The sequence below is a fragment of the Dama dama genome, chromosome 23 (assembly GCF_033118175.1).
Source record: "Dama dama isolate Ldn47 chromosome 23, ASM3311817v1, whole genome shotgun sequence".
NCBI classification, from domain to species: Eukaryota; Metazoa; Chordata; class Mammalia; order Artiodactyla; family Cervidae; genus Dama; species Dama dama.
In genome coordinates this window covers 3,435,592-3,458,786 of record NC_083703.1, presented here as the reverse complement: position 1 = coordinate 3,458,786, position 23,195 = coordinate 3,435,592, and the positions used below count along the sequence as shown (strand labels likewise).

Here is a 23,195-nt window from a genome sequence, read left to right as displayed (position 1 = left end):
CACAGTGATACAATGATTATATTCATTTGTGGAGAATTAATCAATTAATCTAGTAAATTAAATCTGTAAGCTGGAATACTAGATGCCTTTAAAGTGGTATTGATAATATGGAAGAACACTTCCTGTCAAGGGAAATGTGATATGCTAAGGGGAAAACAGGTTTCAAACTGGAATATGTTGTGTATTATTAACTGTTGTCTGTGTGTGCATGTGTGCTCTATGCTCACAGGATACAGAGGATGTTACTTCTTAGTTGTGAAGATTCAGGAAAATTGTTTTCTATTTTTTATATTTGTCTCTATAATATTTCTAATATATAAATTATAATATTTCTAATCTAGAATATGTTTTATATTAGAGATAGACAGTTGGGAGGTTTATATAATAAAATGTTAATTTAAGCCTTAATTAACCTTTGTTTTTCACTTTAAGTGAATCTTCATAAGATTTTTTTTCATTTACTGAAAAAAATCTCCTAATGAAACTGATACATGTTCAGTAGCTAACAAATCCTTTACCCACAAAAGACAATACTTCAAGAATTTTGTGATGCATAAAACACATAAAATTTTGTGATGCAGGGAACACTCTGAGAGCATATCATAAAAGATAACATCTATATTAGAAATCCTTAAAGAGACTAAACAGCAAGGTCCTACTCTACAGCACAGTGAGTGAACTATGTTCAGCATGTTGTGATAAATCACTATGGAAAAGAACATTAAAAATTAAAACAAGTATATTCCATAAGGAATAAAACTCTACTCATGGAATATATATAAGTGTTTATATAATTGTTTTACAGTATCAGAAGGGGGGGTCCTGTAGAACATTTTCTGAAATTTAAGTTTTAAAGCCTCATTTTTATCCTTTCTGCCTCTTTTCTAAATCCTCATGCTAACAATGATAAGCAACAAAAAATTTTCCTTGTTCTGTTTATAGTTCAAAATATTGTTTGATTCATGAAGAAACTCTAGCAAGAAAATTTCCATGGCCAGCACTGAAATCAGTTTTATGAATACTCTATGTTCTACTGTATACTCAGAAAGCTTTAGTAATCGTGCAGTTAAACTGTATCACATGTGTCTAGAAAAAATATTAAAATTATGATATATCCCATATCAAATGATTATGGGTTAGAGAATTTTTTAATCTCTAGGTTTAATCTCTAGGTTTATTGGCATAGCTAATTTATTTAATCTCTAGGTTTAATCTCTAGGTATATGGTCTAGATTGGCATAACTAAGCAGTTGCATTTCAAAGTGCTTTCATTTATATTGTATCTTTTAAAAACTGTGGTAAGATTCACATAACAAAATTAACCATTTTTTAAGGTGAAGAATCCAGTGATATTTAGTACATTTGCAATGTTACACAACTGTTAACCTCTAATTAGCTCTAAAACATTTTCAGCACCCCAGAATAAAATCTAGTGTTCTGAGTAGTTGAAATTGGTCACTTTTACTTGTCCAACATAAATGGTCCTGAGGAAACCAAAACTGAAAGAGACACATGTACCCCAATGCTCATTGCAGCACTAGTTACAATAGCTAGAACATGGAAGCAACCTAGATGTCCATTAACAGATGAATGGATAAAGAAGTTGTGGTACATATACACAATGGAATATTACTCAGTCATAAAAAGGAACACATTTGAGTCAGTTCTAATGAGGGGGATGCACCTAGAGCCTATTATACAGAGTGAAGTAAGTCAGAAAGAGAAAGATAAATATTGTATTCTAATGCATGTATACGGAATCTAGAAAAATGATACTGAAGTATTTATTTACAGGGCAGCAATGGAGAAACAGACATAGAGAATAAATATACAGACATGGGGAGGGGGGAGGAGAGGGTGAGATGTATGGAAAGAGTAACATGGAAACTTACATCACCATGTGTAAACTAGACAGCCAACGGGAATTTGCTGTCTGGCTCAGGAAAGTCAAACAGGGGCTCTGTGTCAACCTAAAGGGGTGGGATGGGGCGGGAGATGGGAGGGAGGTTCAAAAGGGAAGAGATATATGTATACCTGTGGCTGATTCATGCTGAGATTTGACAGAAAACAGCAAAATTCTGTAAAGCAATTATCCTTCAATAAATAATAAATTTAAAAAATACACACTGGATTTTGAAAACACTATTTAAAAGAATATAAAATACCCACTAATTATTTAAAAAATAGTACATGCTGAAATGATATTTTGGATATGCTGGGTTAAATAAAATATTAAAATTTTAAAAAAAAAGGTGAAAGTGAAAGCTGCTAATTCTAAATGATGGAATTCTTGGTTAGTATCCAGTTGAAACAAGTATCTATTAGTGCTAAAGTGGCTCTCAGACTTCTATGTGCATCAGAATCACTTACAGGGTCTGTTAATGCACACTGCTGATCCCCATCACAGGGGTGCTGATTCAATAAAGGAAGACCTGAGATCTTGCATTTCTAAGAAGTTCCTAGAGGACACTGGTCTTTGGACCAAAATTTGATAACCACTGATCTATGAATTCAGAAACAGTTGAACTGACAAACTTTGACTCTTGTTTCAGTGTTTAAGACTCCCTCCTCTTCGTAGAGATAGCAAATGGCCCAATTGGAGCCAGTTGGTGATGCTAAAACCCACCATCAGGGATAGCTCAAAAAGCTATCTTGGGAGTTCCACTTCAGGGAAAGTGCAAATGTTAACTTGATTTTGGATTAGAGTCACTTTGAAAACCTTGAACATTGGGCTTAGTCATAGATTTGGAGGAATGTATACAAAAAAAAGGGCACTTGATTCTTGAAATGTATTTTTAGCGACAAGTTCCTTTCGTAGTGAGTTAAGTCAATGAGCAAAATAATAAAAAATAAACAAAAGCATCTGGAATATTTCAGTTTTTCAAAATAAGTGAAAATCAAAGTTTCTTTCTTGCTAGAACTGCTGCTGCTGCTGCTAAGTCGCTTTAGTCGTGTCCGAGTCTGTGTGACCCCATAGACGGCAGTCCACCAGGCTCCTCCGTCTCTGGGATTCTCCAGGCAAGAACGCTGGAGTGGGTTCTTGCTAGAGCACTTATCCTATTTCCCATAGATAATAAATCTTTCATTCTTTATGGTTTCAGAGTTCTTAATACAGTTCAAATGATCTTACAATACAAACAATGCAGTGCTTTAACAGTGAGTTTTATATATCTGGGGTGTTTGAAGTCAAGGTGTGCTGTGGACAAAAAACAAAACAAAAGCTATATGCTGGACCTCTAACGGGAGATTTAACTGCTTTTGGAGCCCGGTTCTCCAATAGGCAAGCCTTTAGAAAAATTCCACTGCTTGGGAAGAGCAAGGAAAGATCTCAGCTGAGATACCAGCTCTAAAGTATGCCTTCAGTTCACTTTTAGAAGCCATAGAAAGTAAGATCTTTTTTAAGAAGAAAGGCCTACATATTTGACACTACTGTAATTAATGTAGTGTAACTCACAGCACACAGGTTTTCTAAATCATCAAGAACAATAGATCAAGAGAACAATTAAGTATAATTTCTAAGCTTCTTTAAAGACTCTCTCTGCTTGCCCTTCCAGCAATGGAAGCTTTTCTGTTAAGATTCTTTGACCTGAATGCGTTCCTCTATTAGAATTCTAAAAATTTTGATTTGGTTTCAGCTAGAATCCATGACCTCTGATTAATGGTTGTGTATTACACATTTTGTGGATAAAATACTTTTGGACAGGGATGGATAAGTCTATTCATGTTAATTCACCATTGACAGTGTTTAATTCAATTTTCAGGAGTGATGATATTCCTGGCATTTCAGTAAACCCATTTTAATTAGTATCTCTGCTGCTGCTGCAAAGTCGCTTCGATCATGTCCGACTCTGTGCGACCCCATAGATGGCAGCCCACCAGGCTCCTCTGCCCATGGGATTTTGCAGGCAAGAGTACTGGAGTGGGTTGCCATTGCCTTCTCTGATTAGTATCTCTAACCCTCTTTAAATGCCATTTTGTAGTTTGTATAGCTGCTTTAAATTAAGGCTGTTTAAGGTCTGTTTTAAGAAGCCTTCTTCTGGGATTTGCCAGTCAAACTTGCCTTAATTAAAAAAAAAGCCTCAAAACTTGGTGTCAAACACTGTCCTTTATATAGAACATCCATATGGTTTTTAGAAAACTGTGCTTTGTCTTTTATGATCACTTTTCAAACCAGTTTCACCAGACAAATTGAATTCTTATCTTAGAAAAGGTGATGCCCCACTTGAAAATGTGTTTACAATTAAAAAAATTTTTTTTTAATGTGGACCATTTTTTAAATCTTCATTGGATTTGTTACAATACTGCTTCTATTTTTTCTGTTTATTTGTTTTGTCTGTGATGCATATGGGATCTTAGTTCCTTGGCCAAGGAATGTACACACACACCTTGCATTAGAAGGGAATGTCTTAACCACTAGACTGGCAGGGAAGTCCCTGAAATGTGTTTTTAAAAATGTGAAATTAGATGAACTTGGGATCTCCTTAAAGTTGAACTCATACAGTTGAAGATGAAATAGTAGTAGCAATGGTGATAGAGCTGGAAAAAGGGAAGGAGGGTGAGAGACATAAATAGAACCATGAAAGTAGCAAGTTTTTCAGAACAAACTTTGTCTCAAAGTAAGGGGAGATCACACCAGTTAACATAAGGAGGTTTAGATGACTTGTCATTTCAAACTTGGCTCTCCACCAACATCTAAAAGCTTTCCAACAAATATGGATGCCTCCACTTTACTCTGATACAAAGGAAACTAGCTCAGAGTCATCTGGTTTAGAAATGACCCCTTGGGTGAGTTTGGCTTTGCCCCATAGTTGTTCAGTTGCTCAGTCATGTCTGACACTTTGTGACCCCATGGACTGCAGCACACCAGGCTTCCCTGTCCTTCACCATCTCCTGGAGCTTGCTCAAACTCATGTCCATTGAGTTGGTGATGCCATCCAACCATCTCGACCTCTGTCATCCCCTTCTCCTCCTGCCTTCATTCTTTCCCAGCATCAAGGTCTTTTCCAATGAGTCAATTCTTTGCATCAGGCCAAAGTATTGGAGTTTCAGCTTCAGCATCAGTCCTTCCAATGAACACCCAGGAATGATCTCCTTCAGGATGGACTGGTTGGATCTCCTTGCTGTCCAAGGTACTCTCAAGAGTCTTCTCCAACACCACAGTTTAAAAGCATCAATTCTTTGGTACTTAGCCTTCGTTATGGTCCAACTCTCACATCCATATGTGACTACTGGATAAACCATAGCTTTGACTAGAAGGAACTTTGTCTAAAAGGACAAGCAAACTTGGTTTCAATCTTTTTTTTTTTTTAATTATTTTGGTGGAGATTGAAGTGGTTATGTGAAATCTTACAATTTCAAAAGTGACTTAAAAAGTCACCTGATTCAACGTTTCTGTTTTACAGTCATGGACTGGAACATTCAGAAATGTTTAATAATTAGTCCATGGCCACCTAGCTCGGGAAAATTGAACCCAGGATCTCTGACTTCATGTGCAACTGTTTCTTGGGTTTTAATTATGTTACAAACACAAACGCCAGTATAAGCAATTCTGTATTAATACTCCACTAATTTGAAAAATTTACAACCTTAGGTAAGAGTGTTATTAACTGGGACACAATGGTGACAAATGTCGTTGTTGTTGTTCCGTTGCCCAGTTGTGTCCAACTCTTTCCAACCCCATGGACTGCAGCATGCCATGGGGACACAATGGTGAAAATGTACACTTATGTTATTTCTTCCCCATGCAAGCTTGCAGGATGAATGCAAGTACTATTAAAAATAGAAAAATTAGAAAATAGAAAAACAAAGACTCCTGAGGTCTTCAATAAGGGGTATCTCTGCTATCAGGTTTATTTTGCTACCTCATGTTTTGTTTTTTTCTAACTCCTTGGAATGCCATGGAGTTCTCCCTTGGATGGGCTGGAATACATGTATTTTCTCAGTCACACAGGATCTTATTTCCCCAACCAGGAATCAAATCCGTACCCCCTATATTGGAAGTGTGGAGTCTTAACCATTGGACCTCAAGGGAAGTCCCTGGAATACATTCTTGTTGGAATTCCCCCTTACTTGACCCATAATGATATTATTATATAAGAAAGAATAGAATTGAACTACCACACTCCCTCTTGAGAGAGTCCCTGGGCAGGGTACACAGTAAGAACGGTGCTGTGCATGATCAGATAATTGTTTTAGTTTCTACCAATTAATAATAACCCAACTCATTTAGTATAAGCCCTAGGAGAATTCTCTATTGGTAATGCTCAGAGCTAAGTGGATCCTTCATCATTCCCCTTTTGGAGTTCCCAACAGTTTTTATATTTGATAGCTTTGACATTAGTCTTCTAAAATAGCAAAGAAAGCAGATCACTTTTTGTTCTTAAAATTTTGGCACAGTTTTACAAACTATATAATGCTTCTGCTAAGTAAAAATACTTTCATCTACTAAAAGATATTTTTAGGGCTGAAAATTTAATAAAACTATCATCATTATATAACTTCTGAAAGCTATTCTCTACACTTTCATGAACTCCCAAACTAAAATATACCATGTGATGCTGAAGACATATGTCTCAAAGATTCCACAGTGTGTTTATATAAGGGTCTCAGTTTGTATAGCTCAGACTTTTGAGTTAATATCATGGTTCTGGATTTCTGGACTCACAAATTAAATTTGTGAGTGCTGTTTGCTTAAAAAGTATAGAGGGAAACTTAAATTGCTCTTAATCTAATTTTCATCAAAACAAATATTGCTACAAATGTGAAAAGGAGACCTGTTGAACCTGCAGATTTTATATTACAAGTCTTTCCTATTTTGAGAGTGGTCACTAGGGTCTATGGCACATTGGGATTTGTCATGGTGAGTATTAGACTCTACAAGGCCATTAGGGAGTAGGGAAATTAGCAAGCCTGACCTAGCCACTGGCCCAGCATCTGCTTTTAAAGGCAAATTTCCTTTTCTACTGTATCATGTTGATAAGAAATCTTCCATCAACACATTTAGTTGTTTTACATGTTTTCTTTGTGAAAAATGTGCCTAGAATAAAAGCCAAAGACTGAGACTGGTGAAATGATCCAGAAAGTTGACTCTTCAGACACATCTGTGATATCAAGGACATGTCAACTCTGCAAGTCATACTGCTTCTCCAAAAGTCAGACAGTGGAAACAGCATCATAAAATGTCTTTGACCCAGTTTAATTGATGTGATTAATCAATGAGGGATGTTTATTCACTAGGTCTGCATGCATTCAGGGGGTGTTAATTGAATCTGGGGATGCTGAGCTGGGTGCTAGAGTGGATTGAAATACAATATTGAATAAGACATGGTTCTTTCTCTCAAGGAGTTTTTACAATTTGGCAGGAAATATAAAATGTGAAAACCATGAAGGGGTATTAACAAACTGTCAAATTTGTATAGAGAGGAAGCAATAAATTTCATTCGAGAGGAACTGGAAATAAGAGGTAGCGTCCAAATTTGAATTTAAAGAATGGAGAATATTGAACACATGGAGCTGTCAAGGAGAAGGAGCTGGTAAGGAGCAGGGGTTGCCTCAAGTTTGGGAAACAATGGAAGTAATACTTAAAAAAATAGCATGAGGACTCAGAGGATAAGGACTTAGCTTGGCATTCTCAGGTCAGCTCAGTTCACTTGCTCACTTGTGTCTGACTCTTTGAGACCCATAGACTGCAGCACGCCAGGCCTCCCTGTCCACCACCAACTCCCGGAGTCTACACAAACTCATGTCCATTGAGCTGGTGATGCCATCCAGTCATCTCATCCTCTGTCGTCCCCTTCTCCTCCTGCCCCCAATCCCTCCAGCATCAGGGTCTTTTCCAATGAGTCAGTTCTTTGCATCAGGTGGCCAAATATTAGAGTTTCAGCATCCATCCTTCCAATGAATATTCAGGATTGATTTCCTTCAGGAGTGACTGGTTGGATATCTTTGTAGTCCAAGGCACTATCAAAAGTCTTTTCCAACACGAAGTTCAAATGCATCAGTTCTTCAGCGCTCAGCTTTCTTAATAGTCCAATTCTCACATCCACACATGACTACTGGAAAAATCATAGCTTTGACCAGATGGACCTTTGTTGGTAAAGTAATGTCTCTGCTTTTTAATAGGCTCTCTAGGTTGGTCATAGCTTTTCTTCCAAGGAGGAAGCGTCTTTTAATTTCACCACTGCAGTCACCATCTGCAGTGATTTTGGAGCCCAAGAAAATAAAGTCTGTCACTGTTTCCATTGTTTCGCCGTCTATTTGCCATGAAGTGATGATGCTCTCGCGGCACACTGGGAAACTGAGCAGCTAGGACCGGGGAAGTGATTAAGACACACGGCCCACCTGGGACAGTGAGCTCACCAAGCACCTGGTTACCTGAGCTGCTCAGAGCTGGAAAGGCACAAAATGCATGCTCAACCCACAGAGACTGAGCCAGAAGTGTCTGAGTGCCTCCTGTGGAGGTACGGGTCAGCTGTGGCCTGCCGCAGGGGCTCTGGATGCAACAGATCTGCATGGGTATGGCATAAGCCCTTTTGGAGGAGGTTGCTATTAACCCCACCATAGAGCCACCAGAACTTACACAGGACTGGGGAAATAGACTCTTGGAGGGCACAAACATAGCCTTGTGCACACCAGGACCCAGGAGAAAGGAGCAGTGACCGCACAAGAGACTGACCCAGACTTGCCCATGAGTGTCCAGGAGTCTCTGGCAGAGGTGTGGGTCAGCAATGGCCTGCTCCAGGGTCGGGGGCACTGAGTGCAGCAGTGTGTGCATGGGACCTTTTGAAGGAGGTCACCCTTATCTTCATTACCTCTGCCATAGTTTGGCCTCAGGTCAAGCAACAGGGAGGGAACACAGCCCCACCCATCAATAGAAAATTAGATTAAAGATTTACTGAACACGGCCCCGCCCATCAGAAGGACACCCAGTTTCCCCCTCAGTCAGTCTCTCCCATCAGGAAGCTTCCAGAAGATCCATCAGAAGGCAGACAGAATGAAAAACACAATCAAAGGAAACTAACCAAATCTGATCACATGGACCACAGCCTTGTCTAACTCAATGAAACTATGAGCCATGCTGTGTGGGGCCACCCAAGATGGACGGGTCATGGTGGAGAGTTCTAACAAAACGTGGTCCACTGGAGAAGGGAATGGCAAACCACTTCAGTATTCTTGCCTTGAGAACCCCAGGAACAGTATGAAAAGGCAAAAACTTGGCATTCTAGGTTGTGACAATTCATCCAAGACTTGAGGGAAAGGAAAAGAATTGAAGTCAAGAAAGGTAAAAATTTGGTAATTGTAAAAAGATGTACGATATGATTAAAGGTGTGGAGACATGAACCAACATGGTATACCAGAAATTGGACACTGTTGGGTTGTAACGGGGTAAAATGTGTATATAGCACCATGCAAAGAGAAGAGGCTATAGTTTTTCCCCACTTCATCTCATCCTGAACAATTCTGCAGGAGGCTGGTCTAGGGATGAGTCAAACAGTGACATCTCCTGAGGTGTGTATATTTAAGTTAGTAAACTTCAGAAGTGGCAATGTAGTCCACCCCTAATGGCCCTTGCTCATATGATGGCATGGTGGCACTGGCTGGAGGTGTGACTTATCTCTTACCAGAGGTAAGAGATTCTGAAAGGATCTAGATTTGGGTCCTAGAATTTGCAGATATGCATCCAGAACAGCAGTGCTAAGAGTCTGGGATGTGTTTTGCTCCAGAAAGTGGGCAAAATCTCCAAGGATCACATTGAGACTGTGACTATCACATGGGTAAGGATGCCCAGTGGGGATGATGAGAGGGTGAGCTCTTCCAAGTAGCAAAAGTCTAATGAGTCTTGAGATAATCGTGGATGAAAGAGATGTTTGAAATAGGCAATGAAAGGTTACTATGACTTACTATTATTAGTATTAAGGGAAACAATTATTCCACAGATAAATGACAATCTAGGAAAATCTACAGTGTAAGTCAGATGGTGGTTACTTTTGGTGGGGAGATATTTAGGGAGCTTTCTGGAGTACTAGAAATATTCTATCTCTATATAAGTGATGATTGTGTGTGTGTATGTGTCTATAAATTTATCAAGACAAGCACCTAAGATTTAGTCACTATACTCAATGTAAGTTATACCCTAATAAAATACAAAATTTAAGAAGGTGAAGTAGCTCAGTCGTGTCCAACTCTTTGCCACCCCATGGACTGTCACCTACCAGGTTCTGAATCCTACTACTGATATGATTTATGTATTTCCATATTTATAGAATTCCTATTTGGAATGGAGCAAGGCATCCTACCAGTTACTATTCCTTCATATCTTGGTTATCATCAAATTTTGCCACTTGTTTATAATCCTTCTTATATGATCTATCCATATTTTAAAAATACATGCTATTTTTAAAAAAGTTATTCAAAATGATTCTTATTAATAAACTAATCCCAGAAGTGTTCTTCCCGCAGTCAATTTACAAATGCAGAAGGAAACTAATATTATTTTTCACTGCTAAAGTGCTTCATTTCATTTCTCTAAGGTCTTTGTATTTTGCCCCGGAAACACTCATTTAAATGCAGGTGTGAGGATGCATAAGCTTCTTAGCAGTGACTCAGAGTGCTGACGGACCCCTTTTTATGATTTTTCCAGACGGAGAGGAATGGTTCAGCATGTTAAGTAGCTACAGATGGTATAATTCAGCCCTTAATGGCTGCTCCACGTGATTGCCTACTGCCACTAAATTGCTCTACCTTAAATGTCATGCGAAATACACTGGAGTTTCATTTCTCCTTCTCTCAATTTAAATAAAGGAGGATCCAAAGTTCAAAATGCAAAATTGAAAGCTCCCCTAAAAAACATTTTGAGGTTACTACTAGATATGTACAAAGGAAGGAGGGAGAATTACAAATGAGATTCCAGAAAGTTCAAGAATCAAAGGGATGGTTTTTGCTCAAATGAAGGATGAAGATCAAAAGTTCTCTTGACAATTCATTAGTTAGTACATGAGATATACCAAGGATCATATGTTCATTCAATGGAGGTTCTTCTGGACTGGGTATGGTAAGTCATGTTCCCTAAAAGCAGAGCCTAAAATGGGGAGTCTCTTATGCTGTTTTTCAGATTCTTTTCCCTTATAGGTTTTTACAAAACATTGATTAGAGTTCCCTGTGCTATCTTGTAGGTCCTTGTTGGTTATCTGTTTTATATATGAGTTACATATGTTAACCCCAGACTCCTAATTTGTTCCCTGCCTCTTTCCCCTTTGGTAACCATAAGTTTGTTTTCTATCATGTGGCTCTATTTCTGTTTTGTAAATGAGTTCATTCGTATCCTTTTTTAAAGATTTTATATATAAGTGATATCATATGATATTTGTCTTTCTCAGTCTGGCTTACTTCACTGAGTATGAAAATCTCCAGGTCAAGATGGCAGCTCTTAAGCCAGTGATTTTTTAAAAGAGATTCTTGGGAAAAAACACATAAGGAAAGAAGAGAAGCAAGATGGGGAAGGGGAAGCAGGTGGGCAAGGATGGGATTTCATCTGTGACTAGTCTCAGCATGATTCCAGAGGGTGTCCTGGCACACACAGGGCACCGTGGTGTTGTCCCAGCTTGTGGCAGGAGGGCTGACCTTGGATGCTACTCCTATGAGTCAGTCTGGCTATAGGCCACCCCTGGGTGCAGGACATTACCATCCATGCATTTCCAGGCAAGGCAGCTCCCATCAGCTGAGGACTGTTCTCAGGTGAAGGGGGTGGCTAAGAGTTGCTGGCAGCCAGGACACACAGCATCTGGAGGATAGACGCACTGTCTTAGGAAAGGGATGGTGTAGAGCACCAGCTGCACCTCCATTGACTGAGCCCATGATGCAACGTCTGCCACACTTTTTCAACTCAGCTTAGGGCAGTGGTGTGCTCGTAAACATTTAAAACCCAGTTTTGGGGTGGCCCCGATTTATAGCACTACTTGCCAATTTCTAGCATAGGAATTCTACCAGCATAGCCAATTCTGACCTATCAACCTGACCACCTAAATATGGAGCTGGGAAGAAATGAGCAGAATTAGCACTTGTGAGCTGATGTGAGTTGGTACCAGCATGACTCTGGCTTATAGCATTCACATTTTATTTCTTATCTTGCCAAATCAAGATTCACAGTCTTTGGAACTGAGTGGTAGCTGAGATACAGAAGTTTGGAAGAGTCTAGATCTCTTTAATCCAGATTTCTGAATTCAGAGGAGAACAACTCGCTAGCCATGTTTTTGCAGGTGGTATAGCAAAGCAGAACTAAGGGTGACCAGCCATCCTTGTTTACCTAGGCTATCTCAGTTTTGGCACAGAAATTTTCTCTTGCATCCCAGGGAAACTCCTCAATCCTGGACAGACAACCTTGGTTGGTGGGCCACTCTAGCATTCTCCATAAAGTGCTATATGTTTTAATATCGTTCTGATTGCCCACAGTAATTGTCTATATTATGCATTGCAACATTTAGCTCTATTCTGATGAAAAGTTCATCTCATAGTCATTTGAACTCAAGATACCCAAAATTGAGCCAGTTATCTCTATCCCCAAACTTATTCCTTATAATCACTTCTGAATGATCCAAGCAAGATTTTGAGAGTCATTCTAGGTTCATCTCTCATCTTCACCTTCCATATCCAAATGGTCACCAAATCACTTCTGTTAACACTCATCGGCTAGAGCTAATTACAAGGCTTCAATTTAACTGCAAGGAAAACTGGGAAATGTCGGAAAGCATGTAGGACATGTAATTAGCACAGTGGTCTCAACTGCATGAGTGTGTACTAAGGACTAGGCCCTTCATTAGGTGCTGGGGAACAGATGTGATAAAGACAGATAGAATCCCTACCCTAAGTGAGTACAGGATCCTATATAGTAGAGCCCCCAAAACCTTTAAAAAATGAGGATTTTTCATATTATTTTTCTGATTAAAACTCATAAATTGTCCCTTACTCTTGGTGGGGTAAATTCCTTAGTTCAGCATTTAAGACCCTCCTTGATCATGAACTTCCTGCCTAGCCTAATTTCTCACCACTTTTCCATATGTATCCCAGGTTCTGGCCACACAGGAAGTGTTTTCAACTCATTATGACTTGCTGATTTCTACTTCTGTGCCTTTGAACATACAGCTCCCACTGCCTGCGATGTTACCCACACCCAAGAGTCAAATTCATCTTTGAAGGTCTATCTTGAAGATCTATCTGAAGCTGTTTATGACTCATTTGAACAGAGTTGACTTCTTACTGTAGCTCAATCATTTGTTTTCCTGTAATTTGTGCTCAGTAAATTGTGAGCCCCTTGAGAATCTAAGTGCCATTTGATTAAAATCCCACAGCATTTATCATAGTGCCTGGCACATAGCAGGTACTAAATAAATCATCATTAAAGTGTATTTAGCTGACACTGCCTTCTACTTATCTGAGATAGCTTCCCCTGAAAACATTTTTGTCCGTTCAGAGAATGTGTCATATATTTTTCACACACATTTAGAAGAATGCTAAGATGGTCCTGCATTAATGCTGAACACTGGAAAAAGAAACCCCAGAAAAAAGACAGGATAGCCAGAAATCAAGTGGGACTGAGAAATCCTTTAAAAATATTTTGAGAATTCTGTGGTCATTGTATCACCAGCAGGGCCAGTTTGCATGGTTTTATGAAATAAAGTTGAGACTTACTGCACTCTCTCAGAACAGTAATATATTATTGCTTTAGGAGTATAATTTTCAAATGGGGGTTGTATTAACCATGCCTTTTTATTTTCTACTTTTTCTGATGTTTGACATCTCCTCAGGCCTTGATGACACTGAAGGGAGTGCCCCTTCCAGGGCTAACTTCCCAGCCTAACTTCCTGGCCCCTTCCAGGCCTAGAAGAGTAAACAGTTCATGCTGAAGGTTCATATACAAACCAACCAATTCAGAGTCACACCCCCAGCCCACCCCACTGCCTCTGTTGGGCCCTTCTACTCCCTGCCCTGATCACCCAGGGTTAAATCTTACACCCCAGATCCCACTGAAATTATTCAAACCAACCAGTCCTTGGCCTGCTGACCCCACTTCGCCCATTCCTTCCAGCAGAAACCACATTAACGGTTCTTGTCTACATTTTCCCTTTTCTGCTTTCTCCTCCTGACTGACCCTGCTGCTTCTCCATAAGGCCCACCGTGCCATGGTGTGTGCCCTCCTTTAGGGCACTATGAGCAGCAAACTCTTTCCAGTGGCAGTTGTCTTCTGATCTGTTGGTCTCACCATAACTAATAATAGTAAAACCTACATTGTAAAACAGGGCTGGGATCATCTTCCATGGGCCAGAATGTAGGAAGGAGTTACAGGTATGTAGGGCATGTAGGGTTCTAGTCCCCCATCAAGAAGATACAGGTGTGATACAAGAAGTAGATTATCACCCTCCACTGTGGACTCAGTAGCAGGGAGATGAAGAGGAACGTGACTGAGAGACGACACGTGTGGCCCCCGGCCCCCCTCCTGAGGGTCTTCTGACCCACCTCCTTGCTCTCTCACACTTCATTCCAGCCTTTAGGAGCATTCCCTTGGGCCTGTTGGCTCCCGCCTCGTCCTGTCATAACAGGCTTCAGGAGGATCCAAAGACACTAGGGACCCTAAGCCCCAGACCCCAGTTGTTTTCTGTCACCTTTGGAAGCAAAGCATAAAGGACTCCTGCCTTTTTGTGCCACAAAACGGGGCACAAAGATACGCTTGCTCTCCAGCTCCCCTCTTTGGGGGACTCACTGGGTCACTACTTAGGAGGAGGTCTCTGGGCCTCGCTGACCTTTCTGTCTTTCCTCTCGACCCCCGCAGCCAGCCTGTGGTTCTTTCTCCTGCTCTCCTGAGAGTGTAAAATTAGGGTGATTTCTGCTGCGGTCTGTCGAGAATCTGTCCTTCTGGGGAAGAGCCTTGCTTCCTCCTCTGGAATGAGAGCCTGAAGCGTGACACAGGCTTGCTCTCGGACATGCATGCTGTCCTCCTGACTGTGCCCTTTGCCCAGCAGAAAAAAAAAAAAAAAAAAGTACATTATCTGCAAAATGGCTGTCATGATTCTGCTCTCTGTAACAATGACCTTGCAAGGTTCCCTTCCCTCATGCTACACTCTCCTGACCCAACGACTAACTTTGGGTTTGGCCGATGGGACAGCACTGAACGTGGTGCTAAAAGAGGTTTTAAAAGTTTCTGCCTATTAGTCGTACCTTTCCTTGCTCCTGGGAACACTTCTGCTACCATCTGAACAAACTCAAGTTGGCCCACTGGAAGATAAAAGATTTCTTGGAAAGAGGTCTCAGCTATCCTAGCCTAGACATGTGAGTGAGGTCATTGTTGACTGGCAAGATGCTACCTCAGATTAGATCTGCCTAGTCAACCTGTAGAATAGTGAGAAATAATAAGCATTGATTGTCCCATTCTATTCCATGCAGCTGAGGAGAATGCCTTTCAGAGCATTACTAAAGTCTACTGTCATACTAGCATTTGGAAAAACTTCATATAATTCTAGAGAATTCAAGAGGCAGGCCAGGTTTATTTCTCTGTAGTTGCTCAATTCTTGTTATGGAAAAAAAATGAAAAGATCATAGTTTGAACATTCTCAGAACTTAAAAAAAATCTATTGCATTTTTTACTTTAATTTGATACCATATCCTTAAGACAGAATCATAGGCATATTTCAAGAATCTCTGTTCCCTTCCCAGGTGATTTTATACTTATAATGAACAAGTGACAATTATTTATCTATTTGCATATTGAGAAATCAAATTGCATCAGGTAGGAATTATCATATTAATGCCATGGAACAAACTGCCCCAACAAATAACGGCTTAAAACAATAGGCAGCTCTTAGGCTCTCACTTCTGTGGGTGGGCTGTGTGGTTCTGCTAGTCCTGACCTGGCATGCTCACGTGCCTGCAGGTAGAAGTGCTGTCAGCTGCCTGAGGCTGGTCTTGGCTGAGACAGCTGTGGGCACCAGCTCTGCTCCATGTGTTTCCTCTTCGAGCAGGTTAGCCTGGGCAAGTTCTTCTCATGGCATCCAAGGGCAACTCTAAGAGCAAGCCTGACTGCACTGTGAATTCATGTCTGTGAATTTCACATTAGCCAGCATTTCACTTGCCACTGTGAATCACAATGGTTGAGCTTGAAGTCAGAGCAGAAGGCAATTATAAAGTTACATGTCTAAGGGCATGGCTGTAGGGGGAGGGAGGGCATGACAGTGAAGAGCTGGGGCCAGGAAAGCAGTCAATCTCCCAACAAAGCAAACAGCAGCACGAATATCTAGAGGAAAATAGGTGCTCTGAAAACAAACTAGATATATATTCTACCATCTGTCATGAATGCTTGGGAATGCAGACATATGTTTATTAAATGATTTCTACTGAACTAATATTTATTCCTATCAAGATGTTATGACTGCTCCATCTTATTATTGATCTACTCACTTGTGATTATATATGAGAGGCTTAAAGAGAGCTTGAATCATTGCTTAAAGAACAGTTTGAATCAAGAGCTTCATTGCATGAAATTGTGATTTATTTCTCAGGAATCCAGGTTACAGTTGAGTTCTTTTTTTGATGACCCTGACTGGTAATGGACATAGAAGAAAAGTGTAGTGTTAAAAACCTAGAGAAAACTGAAGAGTAAGAAAGGACTATTTTACCTAAGAATTTAATCTCATTTCTACACTCTGGATAGTCCTTTAAACGATACTGGGTGAAACAAATTTGCACAGAGCTTTGTAATATATTTACTCCTCTTACAAATAACTTAGATATGTTCTCTATCATAACTTCTAATCAAGGTCCTTTTGACCAGTCAACACATCCTTTGTGTTCCATTGCTTATTTAGGAGAAGTTATTTCTTGTTAATTAATTTTTATGGGTCAATATCTTTGTTCCCTTCACTCCCTGTGCTTCTCAGACTGAAGACTGTTCAGTTCTGATCATGTATAACCTTCACTGAAATATTGCTCTAATCATCCTGGAGAGAAGAAGGTATTATATAGAAGTGACTGTCTCAAGTCCATACAAAGACAGTTGGTTCATTCAGCAAAAATATTAATGGCAGATACAATATATACCCAGCACTGGACTGGCCTAGGAAAACAGCACACACATGCACAACGTTGGCCTTGTCCTTGCCCTGACTAAGCTGCTCATCAGTGAAGACAAAGAAATGAGTACACCAAAGCAAATTACGAAGGCTTACGAAGGTTAAGATTATAGTTCTTAGTTTTATTAGAATAAAGAGATGAAAGAGCTCTCTATGGCCTAAAGGACCAGGCTTATTAGTTGTTGAAGCAATCTTTTAAGAAGTGATCACAAAGGCAGGGGCCCCACAGCCCACACTGCATGGACCCAGTTGTAATGAGAATCTGGTATATACAAAAGCACAAGTGGTTTTTGCAGAGCAGTTAAATACAGTTAACAGTGATGAGCTCCTTGGCATTTTAACTTTGAAAACAAAATCAAACAAGACGACACAGGGAAAAAGCCAAAAGTAATTAATAACCTACAAGTTTAGAGAAGAGAATTAGTATGGTTTTCTGTATATGCATTTACTTTTAGTCTTTTAAATTTATTTTCAAGTTTTTTTTTTAATTCCAGCTCTCATCAGACTCTTTAGATACTACACTAGGACACTATATCATAAGATAATTTTAATTAATTTTTTCTTTTGCTAGAAGGTCATCATAAAATATGTGAAACTATCTGATGACTGAATGTGTTGCCTTCAAGACTGAAAAATATTTATCTGTGATACATCTACAGATATCATTTGATTGCTGGTATTTCCTTAACAGAATTTATTTTACCATTCATTGTTTATCCCCATCTCCTCTGTTAGGGTTCTCTACTTTCTTCCCATGACTTGGTTTTATAGAATTAAGATCAGTTCCGCAATATTATTTACTTCCTATAGTGACCTCTGTTTGGTCCTCACCTCAACTAGAGCTATCACTCACCATCACACATAGCTTTTAAAATCTCAGAAATTTAGGAGATGTATAGAATATTATGTAGTTATATTATGTAGATGACTATCACTTAAAAAATTAAAACAAGAAATGGCAGGAAACATGATCCCACATTCAATTTTAGTTTGGCTAAATTGAAAAATGAATGAATGCCTAAAAATATTACTAGGAAAAATGAGTAATGAATTCTTTCTGAGCCTTATAGATCCATGTTATACAAATATTTCTAAAATGAGTTTCCATTATTTAAGTGTGAATATACATGTATATACATATATGTGTCTATGTGTATACCTTTATACTTATGAAAGTAAATATACATGTACTTACATGAAAAACTGGGAAATCATAAATTTAAATTACTGTCTGGAAATACCATTTGAAAGTATGTCAGTGTTGTTTCCAAACCTTTTTCTAAAACTGAGAAAAGACATTCTTAATCTCTGTTTTAAAATTAAGAAAGGAGAAAAGGAAAGATATACCCATTTGAATGCAGAGTTCCAAATACTAGCAAGGAGAGATAAGAAAGCCTTCCTCAGTGATCAATGCAAAGAAAGAGGAAAACAATAGAATGGGAGAGACTAGAGATCTCTTCAAGAAAATTAGAGATACCAAGGGAATATTTCATGCAAAGATGGGCACAATAAAGGACAGAAATGGTATGGACCTAACAGAAGCAGAAGACATTAAGAAGAAGTGGCAAGAATATACAAAAGAACTGTACAAAAAAGATCTTCATGACCCAGATAATCACGAAGGTGTGATCACTTACATTCACCTAGAGCTGGACATCCTGGAATGTGAAGTCAGGTGGGCCTTAGGAAGCATCACTACGAACAAAGCTAGTGGAGGTGATGGAATTCCAGTTGAGCTATTTCAAACCCTAAAATATGATGCTGTGAAAATGTTGCACTCAATATGTCAGCAAATTTGGAAAACTCAGCAGTGACTACAGGACTGGAAAAGGTCAGTTTTCATTCCAATCCCAAAGAAAAGTAATGCCAAAGAATGCTCAAACTACCGCACAATTGCACTGATCTCACACGCTAGCAAAGCAATGCTCAAAATTCTCCAAGCCAGGTTTCAGCAATACGTGAACCATGAACTTCCAGATGTTCACGCTGGTTTTAGAAAAGGCAGAGGAACCAGAGATCAAATTGTCAACATCCATTGGATCACTGAAAAAGCAAGAGAGTTCCAGAAAAACATCTACTTCTGCTTTATTGACTATGCCGAAGCCTTTGACTGTGTGGGTCACAATAAACTGTGGAAAATTCTGAAAGAGATGGGAATACCAGACCATCTCACCTGCCTCTTGTGAAACCTGTATGCAGGTCAGGAAGCAACAGTTAGAACTGGACATGGAACAACAGACTGGTTCCAAATAGGAAAAGGAGCACGTCAAGGCTGTATATTGTCACCCTGATTATTTAACTTATATGCAGTGTACATCATGAGAAATGCTGGGCTGGAAGAAGCACAAGCTGGAATCAAGATTGCCAGAAGAAATATCAATAACCTCATATATGCAGATAACACCACCCTTGTGGCAGAAAGTGAAGAAGAACTAAAGAGCCTCATGATGAAAGTGAAAGAGGAGAGTGAAAAAGATGGCTTAAAACTCAATATTCAGAAAACTAAGATCATGGCATCTGGTCCCATCACTTCATGGCAGATAGAGGGGGAAACAGTGGAAACAGTGTCAGACTTTATTTTGGGGGGCTCCAAAATCACTGCAGATGGTGACTGCAGCCATGAAATTAAAAGACGCTTGCTCCTTGGAAGGAAAATTATGACCAACCTAGATAGCATATTAAAAAGCAGAGACATTACTTTGCCAACAAAGATGCATCTAGTCAAGGCTATGGTTTTTCCAGTAGTCATGTATGTATGTAAGAGTTGGACGGTGAAGAAAGCTGAGCGCCGAAGAATTGATGCTTTTGAATTGTGGTGTTGGAGAAGACTCTTGACAGTCCCTTGGGATGCAAGGAGATCCAACCAGTCCATCCTAAAGGAAATGAATCCTGAATATTCATTGGAAGAACTGATGTTGAAGCTGAAACTCCAATACTTTGGCCACCTGATATGAAGAGCTGACTCATTGGAAAAGACCCTGATGCTGGGAAAGATTGAAGGCAGGAGGAGAAGGGGATAACAGAGGATGAGATGGCTGGATGGCATCACTGACACAATGGACATGGGTTTGGGTGGACTCCAGGAGTTGGTGATGGACAGGGAGGCCTGGTGTGCTGCAGTTCATGGGGTTGCAAAGAGTCGGACACAACTGAGCGACTGAACTGAACCAAGTCAGAGAGAGTTCTTTTATTCTCCTTGGTGTTTTATTTATTGCTTTATACTCTGCTCATCTCAGACTGGAAGAATTGCATCAATAATGAAGATAGGCTCATAGGAATGCCTTTAACAGTCTGGCACTGTCTTTGAACTCCTAAATAGCATTTTTAAAAATTAAGATATGAAATCAGGTTAAGTGCTTCAGGAGGACAAGCTAAGCTACTTGCCTTTCATGAAAATTAAGATAGAAATCCCCACCAACAACCAGGTACTTTTCAGATATTACAATTGTGAAGTCATTTATAAAATTAAAGAAATTATATTTCCTAAACATTAAAAAAAAAAAATCCTGCCCTTGAATATATGTGAGCACGTGTGATTTTAACTGGGATGATATTTTTATTGTATTGTCTAAATTAGTCTAGTCTGTTAATGATCTAGTTAATATGCATATTTTTAAAGTATGGGTGTCTCCCATGAAGCAGGAAGAGTTGGTCCCCACTCAATTTGATCAGTCAGTTTCAAATGGTGTTTGATGTAGATCTCTAAACTTGTTTTTGGTGTAAAATAAAGAGATAAAACAAATAGCATGGACCATTTCTGAAGGTGGGTTGAATATCAACTCTTATACAATGTTGGGGGAAAGACAAATCAAACCAAGATGATTACGGGTCAGAATTCTACCTGAACCCAGCCTTACTTTGTAATTTCAAAATTTCAAACAGAAATCCTCATGTTCAGATGAACATGAGCCCCTCTGTGAGCACTCAGGTGAGTTGAGAAATAGCAAAGAGTTTCCCCACTTATGGTGAATCAGTTTCATCCACCAAATTGATGACCAAAACACCAATCCAGGAGAATTTATTTCCAGATAAAATACTAAGATGGGGTCACCACTTGGTCCAGGTCTAGTTCAAAGGACAAGAGGAATGTTAGCCCCACTTCTTATAATTTTTCTTTGCCCAATTTATGTCAGAGTCAAGAATAAAACCACGGCAGTCACAGGAACTCTATCTATACCCAGATACATTCTGTGGGCACAATAGTCAGCTTCCACGGTCGGAGGAGAACTGAGAACTGCCCGGGGGTCCTGGTGCTGTCTACTCAGTTCTCTGTGTCTGCTTCTGACTCTGGCTGGGACTAAACATAAGTTAAGCAGTTCCCACGTTGAATGCTTCACTTGAAAGTCCAAAACAGCTAATTTCTTCTTCTCTAAATAGTTGAAGACACACAATTCAGTGATTTTCATAAGACTCATACAGTAAAAATCATGATGTCTGGTTTCTCCATCATTCTCTGAATCTTGGAGCAAGTCACTGTGTCGCTCTGGCCTTCTGTTTGTAGTGCACTGGCCTGGTTGCCTTGTGGCATGAGGGATCGCGGTTCCGTGACCAAGGATTGAACCCGCGGCCCCTACACTGGCAGGTGGATTCTCAGCCACTGCACCGCCAAGGAAGTCCTTCAGTGGCTGATTTCCAGTGGGGCCATGGGAGGCCTCATCTAGACTATTAGCAACAAGCACTGGAGGAACTCTGTTTTAACTTCCACGTGTCTCCTTCCACCAAACCTCTGCTGGCATCCTGATCATTCCCCTGTTACCATTTTATTGTGTTTCTAGACTTGACCTCAACTGCCAGCCTTTCTATCTTTTTGGCTGGAGTGATTTTTCTGTGTCCAGAGACTGCTTAGTTTCTAGCAGCCTGGAAGTGCCACGGAATTAATACCCCCTAGAAACGCCCTCAAACAGTGACTGAAGGAAGCTGGTGGATAAATACTCTAGCTCCCTCGCATCTCAGGTGGGAAACCTGAGCTTTGTGCTCAACCCCAGTTCCCAGTTTCCAGTGGGATTGACTTTGGTTGCCCATGGTGGTAACTAGCTCAATAACATATCCTTTATTGACTATATTCCTTCTCTGTCTCACTTCCCCAAACCTCCAGTGTTATTTCTTGAGAATTCCTTCAGAATAAACTATTGTAGTGGTTTCCCCATACGTTGACATGAATCAGCCCTGGGTGTACATGTGTCCCCATCCTGAACCCCCCTCCCACCTCCCTCCCCATCCCATCCCTCAGGGTCATCCCAGTGCACCAGCCCTGAGCACCCTGTCTCATGCATCGAACCTGGACTGGCGATCTGTTTCACATATGATAATATACATGTTTCAATGCTATTCTCTCAAATCATCCCACCCTCACCTTCTCCCACCGAGTCCAAAAGACTGTTCTATACATCTGTGTCTCTTTTGCACTTTTAGATAAGAGATCAGATAAGATATAGTCTCTCAGTTGTGTTCAACACTGCATCTCCATGGACTGTAGCTTGCCAGGCTCCTCTCTCCATGGAATTCTCCATGCAAGAATACTGGAAAGAGTAGCCATCCCCTTCTCCAGGGGATCCCTTCCCAACCCTTGGATCGAACTCAGGGTCTCTTGCATTGCAGATAGATTCTCTACCGCAGCCATCTGAGCCAGCAGGGAAGGCCTCTTATGCTAATGGACCTTCTTACACCGCTATATTTAAAATGGATAACCAACAAGGTCCCTTGCACAGGGAACTTGGCTGAATGTAAGGTGGCAGCCTGGATGGGTGGGGAGTTTGGGGGAGGATGAATACATGTATATTATGGCTGAGTGGCTTTGCTGCGCACCTGAATCTATCGCAACATCGTTAAGCATCCATCTATACCCCAGTACAAATAAAAAGTTAAAAAAAATACTAATGGACCTTCTTGATCTATACCATGACCTTTGTTTGCCTGGGAAGTTCTTCTCTTCATGCAGATCTCAATTTAAATGTTTTCTCCTCAAGAGTCCTTTAACCAACCTCTCCAAACAGAAAATATTCATCTTGTTACTCCAACAGGCATCTTTCTTTGATTCCTTCACATCGTGTGTCTTGTTTATTCATTTATTTGTTTATTGTT

General features: G+C 40.0%; 1 protein-coding gene and 1 non-coding gene across 3 annotated transcripts in view; one reads left to right on the top strand and one right to left on the bottom strand.

The window, feature by feature from the left end:
• Window positions 1-23,195, bottom strand: part of PLCB1 (phospholipase C beta 1) — an 827,705-nt gene that overhangs the window by 317,431 nt on the left and 487,079 nt on the right. The gene's annotated exons all lie outside the window — the stretch shown is intronic.
• On the top strand, window positions 14,379-14,461 carry LOC133045332 (small nucleolar RNA SNORD62). The gene has a single exon (XR_009690206.1). It is a non-coding gene; the product is annotated as a small nucleolar RNA SNORD62 (small nucleolar RNA).